At 39.7% G+C, this 11,273-nt stretch overlaps 1 pseudogene; it reads left to right on the top strand.

Moving 5' to 3' along the window:
- The first annotated feature begins 9,932 nt into the window (after positions 1-9,932).
- Positions 9,933-10,675, top strand: LOC133363368 (protein YIPF1-like; annotated as a pseudogene).
- The last annotated feature ends 598 nt before the right edge of the window (positions 10,676-11,273 follow it).

Genomic DNA, 11,273 nt, shown 5'->3' on the forward strand with positions numbered 1-11,273 from the left:
CATTTACCATGATAAAAAGCAGTCTCCATATGTCACTGATTCTCTAAACCTATGCAAAAAATGCAGAAAGTGCTCAGACAACTCTGGCATCTGAAAAGGAAACCATACTGGATCTTTCAACTATTCCCTCGGAGTGCATTAAAGACAGCCCCAAACCATCTAACAATAATAAATGATAGAGAAGCAATTTCCACCCCACCAGTCTAGAGAGACAGACACACACAGAGAGAGAATGCAAAAATTGAAGGAACGATTAGAAGAGAGATATGGGGAGGGTCATGAAAGTTTAGACAAAACCTTTCCCTAAGCAAACTAGTTTGTGGCATTAGAAAACATGCCTCTAGCAAACCTCTCTTGATGCCATACCCATTTGCAGTAATGAGTGGTTGTACATTTGGCTTTTCTCAGACAAACTGACTGGTTTCTAATCTGTGATACACACGATACTCAGGTAACGAGCATGTGTCTATTACTCGGAGCTACCTTTCCCTCCACTATCAAAGCCAAATTTCTGCCTTTGCATACCTTGAACACAACAGAGTTTTCATGACAGGAAGTAGATGAGAGCTGAGGAACGAGCTGAGGTGTCTGGCCTTAGGAAGGACAACCAGCTATCACGCAGCTGTGCATTTAGATAGAAGGCTGCTGAGCTAAGTACTTCTGTATATAATTCCTACTAATAGTGGACTTGGAAGATTAAGTGCTGATTTGTTTAGAAGTGAAACAAACTCATCCATAAATGGTATGAATGAATAAATTTATTTTGGTCCATGACCGGCGAAATCCATAAATGGTAGTGGTTTACACACACAGAGTCTCCCTAGATAGACAGAGGTGTGTATGTTTGAAAATTAAAATAATTAAAACACACACACGTGCTTGTTGAGGTGTCAGTTGAGGGGAGGCGAGGAACAGGAAAGGGTACACAAAAAAGAAAATTGGTGTTCTCAACCCAGTGATAGCTTATATGGTAAGTACTCTGGAGAAAGAAATAGAATTGGGGACGGGGAATTTATGTGTTCCGTGAGGTTAAAAAAACATCACCACCATCTATGCACAATTCAGGAATGTTTCAGGAGGAAGAGAAGGGGGAAAGGAAAACTTATTCTTTCCTCACTCTCCACAAGCACCCCTCCTCCTATATAGCTATGAAATGTTACTGGCATAAAAGCTGAACCCCCAAGGGCTCAGAAGAGACCTGAACAGCACTGTAAGGCTCCTGGTCCCGGCTGGGTGGAGCCCTAAACAAGGCCACTCATCTTAGGAGTTAGGGTGACCACTTAGCGAATACCCAAACAGAGGAAATGCATCGTCCCAAAAAGAGGACAAAGACACTGATTTGTATAAAACGTTAATGTGCTAATATATATATGTAAAGATGAAAATTTAGAAATACTATAATTTCAAGAGAAATTTCAAGAGAAATTTCACCATAGTTGGGAAGGCTGTGACCAGACGGCCTGTATACCAGCTTAGTCTGCTGTCCATGCACTAACTGATGGTGAGCAATTTCATGGCTCCTGTTTGCCCTCCTTAAGGTTATCTTTAAATTGGACTTGGGACAGACAGCCCTTTACAAAGAGAGGATGCCTTTAAATAGAGGGCTGTCCTCTCTACAGTAGGGTATATGACTGCCCTATTGGGCAGTGGGAATACATTGTCATATATTTTGTTGCAGGTCTCCTTGTAAATGGCTACAACAGTATTTGGTGTTAATACTTGCTTATTTTATATGCCCTGATAGGTTCACAACTAGAAGCAGTTGGCCAGGTGGGACAGAGCTAGATTACCGGCTGGTGGGTCATTGTAGTTTACTGGGACAGAGAGAGGAAGGTGTTTGGTGAGGTGCAATATGGATTGGATATGATAGGAAGAATAAGTTCCTTTTTGTTGTTCAGATTTTGCATATTTGTTACCTATTCTTAACTTATTTATCATTTTGTGTCACAGCTTGCCACTTTCTGTCAGCAACAGTACGTCGATTAAATGTACAAATAAAATCAGTGGAGATGATGCAGCTGTCAGTTTGTACCCATTTAACAAGTACAAGATTGCTTGTCTTATATGAAAACTGAGTCACACAGTGTTGGTCTTGTGGTCAGAATCAGAAAAATCTGAATTTTCCTCCAGTGTTTGAGGAGACATTGAATTACTATGCAACCCTTTCCAAATCATGATGCTAGACAGTTGACTGGGTCACTCAAAAAGCATAGGAATGTACATGCGTTTGACCTACATACGATTCTCCTATTAGGCAAAATTCTATTTATGGGGGAAAATATTTTTAGTCATCTATATATACAAACAGCCCTTCACCTCCCCCACCCCACATTTATGGCATCTTGTGATAAATACACTTACAGGTTGTAGGATAATAATGTTTCCCAAACTATTTAGTGGGGCAAGCTTCTAATTCTCAAGGAAGTGTCTTACTCATTTCTGTTTCAGGGTCTCTTTCTTCATTCCCAATAAAAGAGGAGTACCCCATTTGTCTGTGTCTAATGATGGGAGACCCTAAGAAAACCCTGGTTTTGTCCAGGAATCATGTCCAGAAATAGATGCCCCACTCAATTTTATTTGTGATCATATCTCAGTGGAGTGTCTTGGAAGGTAAAGTACCTCTCCCTTCTTCAGTGAAAGCACCTACAGAAAAGATGTAAAGGAGGAAGGAGAAAATGTGCTTTGAAAACAATCAAAATAAAACAAAACCTCCAGCCTGCAGTCCTGCCAGAGGTATACACAGAAACCAACCAGATCACTACCAGTGGTGGCTGTGACATCCTCCTTTTATCTCTCCCACAGTTGTTTGCTATGGAGAGAAAACTCTTATATACTTTCTTTGAATTTTCAAATTTATATATTGATATGTGTAAATTTATTTACACTAGTTGTTCTGGTAAATAACATGGTTTAAGTCCATTTAAAGTTAGGGATAAAGAAGTCCCATTGAAACCAATGACACAAATTAGTTGCAACTAAAATCCCATTGATTTCAGTGGGATTTACAATGCAATCCTGTGCACATTTACTCAGTTCTAGTGATTTGTGTTCAAGTAGATTTACTCCCAGGGAAGTGTTTATAGGATTGCAGCCTTAGGCATCGCTAACTTTGGCTAGGTAGGGACCAAGTGGCTGGCCTAAACCCTTCTAAGGAAGGATCCTCTTTGTGGGCCCTCCTTGGGGACAAGTTGTAAGCTCAGTGGTAGGGCATTTGCTTTGCATGGAAAAGGTCCCAGTTTCAATCCCTAGCATCTCCATGGTGTAATTTTCTAAGACTGTTTTACAATTAGGAGGGTAAAACATCACACACAGAGACAAAAACAGATAAAAACTCAATTCTCTTGTATGCATACTGTAGTTCTTCTGCCATATAGGATGCAAAATGCTATTCTGTGCAATCGGGGGTAGGCCAGCTTGTCACTTAGTGACAAAGATACACTGAGCTATTGGCCTGGAGCATCAGGAGAATAGACAGTGATGCAATTAGAGCTTTTGTTCTCCTGCAAAACAAAGCAAATTTTCATTACATACATAGTTATCTTCTAATTACCTCCGCTTCCACTCTTCCAAACCATCCATATTTTGGTTTTTTTTTAAAAAAACTTGGGTAATAGACACACATCTTATATCAATTTTAGTCATCCACATTCTTCTATGGGTTTATATTAACAGGAGCCAGAATTTTTCTACTGAAATATAATCATTTTTGACAGCATATTCTGGATTTCTATATCCCCACCTCCCTCCCTCCCGGCAAGGAAGAGACGTTATTCAGTACAGGAAACAAGCAAAACCACTCAAAGCCGGCATGGAGCAAGACTGGTGAGGGCTGAGTTGTCCTGAGGCCAGATATAGAAACATGGAGGGCCACATTAGGCCTAACGGCACGAGGTACCTCAGCCCTGTCTTACTGGTTTAAGAAGGTTGGGAACCATTTGCCCTACTTTTTTTCACAACTCACACAAAATCCATCATTCAGTGGCTTCAATCTAAATTCCATAGTTATCTTGGCTATTTTGTCTTCTTCTTCTTCTTATCCTGCCTCTGGCAACTGAGTCTCCCCTCTCCTTTGCTCTGCAGACGCATTCACTTCGCAAAAGAATCTCTGCATGAAATATTTGGGTTTCTAAATGATGAACATAAATTACACCATTGTTTTGTTTCCGCACTTCTAAAGAATGGATCCAACAGTACCCTGATAGTCTTGTCCGAAACATTCTTTTCCATGCAAACTTAGGAGACTGTGTTCTGTCAAAATGATATCCACTGGTCTCAGCAGAATTCAAACGGAGAAACAGAACAGAGACACCATGAGAAGAAGAAGGATTAACACCTTTGGATGTTCGGTGAGAGGGCTTTCACGGTCACACTGGGAAGCAGAGATTTCCAATAATTCACACTAGTGGCATTGCCGACAGGACAGAGTTGAAAAAGTAACATTTATGACAGGACAAGTGGGCACAGCTTTCCTTCACTCCCCCTGCCCCTGGAATTTACACACAACGGCACTAAACGTGGCTCCTTGACCTTGGCAATGGGAATCTCTCATGGGAAGCTTCCATTTCCCTAGCCAAAATTTGTCTTCTGGAGAAAAAAACCTGCTTAACAACTAAGATGCTTACTCAGTGAATATACAGAAGTGGGAATGAAAATATTTGGCTGGGCATGAGGACAACAATTTGTGATTAAAGTCCTTGGAAACAAATGACCCTGAAAATTATAAAGCAACAACTTTCACTATGTACTATGGCTGATCTATTTACAAGATTCAATGATGATTCCAGGCATTTTGTTTATGGTCTTTGAAGAAAATGAATGCCAAGAAATTCATTACAGGGTTCATGGAAGGTTAAAATCCAACCACATTTGACAGCTTTCTGTAATCTAAAATCCAAGAGAAATCATCAAATGTAAGGCATTCCCTTTCAACTTTTTGTTCATTCTTCAGTTTTGTGGCCCTTTGTCTTTGTGTTTATTTTCTTTAGTCAAATCATTCCTTTCAGTGTGGGACAGTCAAGACCGCAGGAAATGCCACACAAATACACTGCACAACTCCAGAGAGACTGGGTAGAAACAATCAACTGGAGGTCAGTGGGGCAAAATGGACACACCAAAGGGGACCGTCTGTCCCACATCAAAGCTGCCAACCAAGAGACAAAGCAAAGGGGCAGCACAAAAGGAAGAATGTCTGACAACACAGGCCAGATGGCCACAGAGGGATGGTACTAGAGCCTTGACGTTATCCCTTACTTCATTGTCAAAGAGGACTAATCAGGGGTAGAGAGGAATATTATGGATATTTCATTCAAAATATTTTCATACACCACATTACGTGTCCATGGGGGGGGGAGAGAGAGAGACGGATAAAGACAAGTATGGAGAAGAAATTTGCTTTGATTTTCATTTTAATGTGAAGCTATTCAACTTTGCACTTCCCAAAGCACTGCATGAACCAAAATGCAACTTTCCTTTGAAATTTGCACATCCCTGAATTTTGCAATGCCATTCTCCAACCAAAAATAAAGTGTACGAAAAAGCATCTATGAGGGTTCATATTTGTCAAATCGCATATCAAATGCATTATAACGAGCAAAACTGCACACACAAATTATGTATTAAGAGAAATGCACACTAAAATGCTGGAGCATTTTTGCAAAGACTTTTAAGAAGAATTTGCAGCTGCTGCGTTATTGTGGTGAACTGGGTTTTAGAACTGAAGAATGAGAAACAGAAATTGACAGATTCATCCAACCCTGCAGGTGCCACATTGAAAGTTGCTACAACACGTCTGAATAAACACAAGCTATTTTCCTGCATAGACACGTAATAGACATCCACATACTTCAATCCTATACTGGTAAAGTACCTGCCGGATTGAAAGGAAAGATGCTAAAACACAGATGCACAATTGGGATGGCAAAGAGAAGGTTTAGGGCCAAATGCCTTGAATCTGGTTTGTTTCCATTTTCCTTGGCTTTGTTTGTGGAACAGCTGGCTGAGTGTGTAAAGCCTGTGGAGTCTCCAGTGCTGAACTAATTGTCAAAATAGTAGTAGAGAAGTTGGCACCCTTAATAGGAACAATAGCATTAACACCACTGAGGCAAGTTATTTCTAAATAATTCTGCTTTAGAAACTCCCAAAAGCAGCTCATATTCTCACCAATCTGCTATTACCATTTCTGGCTGACCAGTAAAACTTAATATTTCATGGATTACACTAGAACAAGTCATGAAAGAACAAGGACACAGTAGATCAGAACAGAATTTTGAACAGTAATGCTCTTATTTAATGCTCTTATTTAATACCCAGATTACACAACCCCCATGAATTATTTTATAAACCTAAAATAAAGGTTTTCTAGCTCCTGGTAAATAACATACAGTGGAGCTTCATGCAATGGCTGTTTCATCCAGGTCTCTGCTTGGTTACAGTTCTCCACATATAAATCATTTCCTTTCCTCTAAAATCCCTCCTTTCTTTGCTCTTGTTTTTATTAGTAGCTCCAACTGGACTGTGTTGTCATCTTGCTTGAAATGTTGCAGCCCTGGAAAATCCAGCCCAGCAATGAAAATGCTATTCATTTCTCTTCCTCTCCAAAGAAGCTCTTTGGTAGAGCAATACTGAAGTGATGGCTCACTATTCCTAATGACTTTAACATGAGAAAACTCTTTCCTGTCCGCTTCTGCCAACAGCCTCTTCTTTCATAGTTAAGCAACCTAGGAGAAATATTTTGAATCTTTGGATACAAATTTGAAACAGAAGAACAGTTTGTAAAACATACTGTTCTGGGTCTTGATACGTTTAAGGTAGGGATGGGTGAGAAATTCAATTCAGTTTGCATTTCAAGCTTAGTCTACCAAATTCACACTTTCCGAAACAATGTAAGAACCGAAACACAGCCATCCCTTGACGTTCACATTTATTCAGATTTTGCAATGCAGTTCACCAATCAAACAAAGTTTACAATAATGCATAAGTTAGGGGAAAGTGTGCATTAAAATGAATATATGAGTGAAAATAACATTGCTTGCAAAAATGTACATAAGTTAAAATTGCCTACAAAAAGGTGTTTATTAGGAGAAATTTGCACTATAATGCTGGAGAATTTTCATGACTTTTTAAAAACAATCTGCAAATTGCTGCAGTAACGTGGAGAACTAGATTTAAAACTGGGAAACTGAGAACCTATATTGACAGATTTTTCCATCCCTAGTTTTAGGTGACATATTTTATGCTGGTAAATGACAAAGCACGTTCAAATGAAGTGAAGCAACATTTTAGCTGTTAAAATCAAGTCACAAGCCACATCAAGCTTTTTTAAGGACATTCCACTCCACTTTACCTCTCTGGTGCTCTTCTTTGTGAGTGTCTTCTAATTCAGGGACCAGTGTTTTACTATCCAGCCACCTTCCCACATTAGCTTTTGCAGAATTCCAGTTCTACCTGTTTACCCACAGTAGAACCAACAGGATCCTCCAGTCTATGTGTTATTTGCAAAATAATCCCCTTGCACAGCTTGGAAAATTCTCCCCTGCACTGATATAATCAGGAATGTTGATACAAGATTTTCAGTTGATAAGCAAGAGTACTGGAAATCAGCCATTTCTGTGAATACAGAGAAGCTTGCAAGGGACTGTGGGTTTGGGTGGGAAGAGCTACTACAACATCGCAGTCCAATATCCCCACTTGTCTCCCCTCAAGTCCTCTGGGTGTCCCTAATGATTAAGGGAGCAATCCAAGTCCTATGTGTGCCGGGCTGGGGGGAGGTGGATATAGTGGACCCCAGGCTGAGCTGGCAGGCTCCCGCCACTACCAGGGTCCACCAGCAGAAAACCCTGTCCTGGCTGGGCCACGGTGCTGCCAGGACTCTGCCAGCACTGCTGGGGCTCCACCAAGGACAGCCAGCCCAGCAGACAGAGAGCTGGCAGGAGCCAGTGATAGCCCTGAAAACAGGGAATTCCAGGGGCACAGTGGGGAGGAACTGCAGGGGGGACTTAAGCAACATCCAAGTTCCCCTCGGAACACTCCTGCAGGTCCCAATCTCCATGAGAATTCTGCCAGCTAATAGGTCGGCACAGTAAAAATATTTCCATGGCGGCCTATGGGGACTGCTTACTACCCAGTAGGCCTGTTCATGGGAGCTGGCTCTTCCCTGCCGGCTCCTGTGTGCAGCTCCCGATGCAGCCAACTCTCAGCAGGGCCAGCAGCTCTCAAATGGGGAGTGGATGCCGTGGAGCTTTCCACTGGTTCCTCCTCTGGCAACCCCCCTCCTGCCTGCTCTCCTATGCAAAACGGGTAGGCAATGTGGTGTCCTCCATGTGTTATTGAAATACAGCTTCCATCATTCTAGACCATTGGCCACACTGATGAGAGTTCTAGCCCACAACATCTGAAGGGCACCACATTGGTCAGGATACTTTCATAGGCCATCCAAAAAGCAACTGTCCATTGCTCCATTTCAGAGGCATCCTGTCTGGGCTCATTATATACTGTTTTGAACAACAGATCTGTACAGATATCTACAAATCGATTTGGAACTAACCAATTCTGCAGAGATTTGTAGCTGCTTTAACTTGATTGGCCCAATTTGGTTTGTGCATTGTGAGTTGTACAAATCTGGTGCACAGCTCTAATTACAACACCATATACAGAGAACAGCAGGGTGGGGAGAGAGGGAGGAAGGCTACAATGCTTTCACCCCACTCAACACTCTCTAATCACAGTGTTTGGAAAAGGTGAAGTCTTAAAATGCAGAAAACTTTTGTAACTTCTGTCTCTTAGAAATGTCTGGTGGGGGTTGGGTGGCATTTGCTCAGCATGTGCTTCCAGTGCCATCCTTATTTACATTTTTTTATTGTTGCCTTTTGTTTTAAAAAAAATCTCATTGCTAAGAATTTTTTATAAACTTTGTAGGCATATTTAGCCACAGCTTTCTGAATTCATTTATTATTATTATTATTATTATTATTATTATTATTATTATTATTATTATTATTATTATTATTATTATTATCATCATCATCATCATCATCATTATTATTATTATTATCATCATCATCATCATCATCAATAATAATAATAATAATAATAATAATAATAATAATAATAATTTCCAGTTGCTACCCACACACAATAAGAAGCAGCCAGCTTGTGTGGTAACAAATTTTTTAAAAATTATTATTAGCCAGCCATACTTCATGGGCATATTAGCCAGGATTCTGAGATTATTATTATTTCCAATTGCTAACCACAGTGAATATTATTAATATTAAATAGTAATTTTTCCTCACTAACTAGTGCTATTGGCAATATGCCCCCTATATGACCATTTTTTAAAAAAAAAAATTCTTGGAAAAAGCAAATGTTTTGGAAAAAGCAAATGTTAAAGATGGCTAGTCTGCCTGGTGCTACCTATGCATGTCTAGTACCGCCTCTTTTTTAAAGCCCTCAATTTTTTAAAAAAAGTCTTGAAGAAAGGAACAGGGAAACACAGGAGTGTGGCATGACTGAGCACTCACTGTCTTTTTTAAAACATATTTTTTTTGGAAAAAGCAAATTTTAAAGGTGGTTAGCATAAAATCCCCTGGACCTACCCACCAGAAATTTGCCAGGGTTTATTCCCTGTATGGGAGCTACCATCTAACCAAATTTCATGCCCCCATGTATATATTACCTCCATGGTACTGCATGCTGATGCCTACCTAATGCTTCCTACATGTGTCTAGTATTGCAAACCTATTTTTTTAAAATTAAAATTAAGATTAATTCATTTTTTTTCAAAATCTTGAAGAAAGGAACAGGGAAAACACAGGAGCACAAGAATTGGCATGACTGACCACTCACAGTTTGATTTTTTTTAAAAGTTTGTTTGGAAAAGCAAATTTTAAATGTGGCTGGCATGAAAACCCCTGGAGCTATCCATCTGATTCAATTCTGATAAAACTGAGTTGCTTGCCAGGCAGAAGAAAAGTGGCCCATTCTGGACATTTGAGTATTACCAAACCTTTTTTGATATTGATACTTACCAGGTCCTGGACAGAATCAAAGTTTCTGTTTTTCCAATGCCTGGGAAAAACTTTTTCAGACTATATATCTGAAGTAATCCGGATCTATATGGTCCCTTTTGGATATGTGCCACATTAGTATTTGCCATCGCTATCAGTGGCAACATTTCAAAATTCTTTATCCATCTGGGTAAACCTAATTTCCTTTATGTGCCTGAATTCCAAAAAGTGTCCATAGCTGCTACAGCCATCTATGCATATGCTTGGCTAGTTCCTCTAGCTCTCTGGGGATTCCTTATGTGGAGAAACAATAAAGTTGTGAACATTGCCTCCTACTCATTTCTTGAGCTTGTTTGTGTTTAGGGCTATTCACCTTTCATTTATATTCCACAGCGATGTTGTGGATTATTCCACAGAAAGTTCTCAGATGGGTTTGGGTGGTATTTGCTCTGTCTCTTTCAGGATCCATCTTAGTGATGACATTTTGGTCTGCTGTTTGAGATGACAACCGAAGGATTGCAGTGGCTACAGTTGTGACAGTGGTACTTCTCCACACCTTGCTTGCTGTCGGTTGCTTGGCTTACTTTTTTGATGCATCTGAACTGGGTGTTGTTGTACTGACTACTGCACTTCCATATAATGGAACAATACAAGCAACAAAAGCTCAGTAACTAAGATATATTCTTCATCTGTGGAATATTGCTTTATTGGGCTTTCCCATACTGAAAAAATAATAGCCAAAAGATCCGAAAGAAGCATCAGCAAAAGCCAAACCATGTCAATTAAACATCAGCAAAACAGTCTGAATTGACAACTTCTGACAACTGAATGATAAACTAGTAATGGACTTTAGTTGAAATTCTGCTCTGTTGTAGCAAAAGATGAAATAAGTTTAAATTTAGTGGAATCAATTTCACCTGTAGATTTTAATATTAATTTGTGATTTTTTAAAATCTTCTCCATAACATTTATGCTTTCTCATCAAATAAAAGTATCTCAAAATGCCACCTGAAATTTGGCAGGGTTAATTTCCTCTAGAGGGGCTACCACATCACCAAATTCATTTCCCTATGTGAAAAAAGCAAAACCATTATGTCTGGTTTAATTTTAAACAAGAAAGTTATTGCCATTTTGGTTTTGCAATATAAATTAATGGGATTTCTGGAGATTTATAATATCTGGATTGTGATCCAGATTTGGATTGGGTCCAAATCTGTCTGGACCAGATTGGTCCGGAGCTGTATTTACAAACTGGAGACACAAATTAGA

Source organism: Rhineura floridana, chromosome 8 (assembly GCF_030035675.1).
Source record: "Rhineura floridana isolate rRhiFlo1 chromosome 8, rRhiFlo1.hap2, whole genome shotgun sequence".
Taxonomy (NCBI): domain Eukaryota; kingdom Metazoa; phylum Chordata; class Lepidosauria; order Squamata; family Rhineuridae; genus Rhineura; species Rhineura floridana.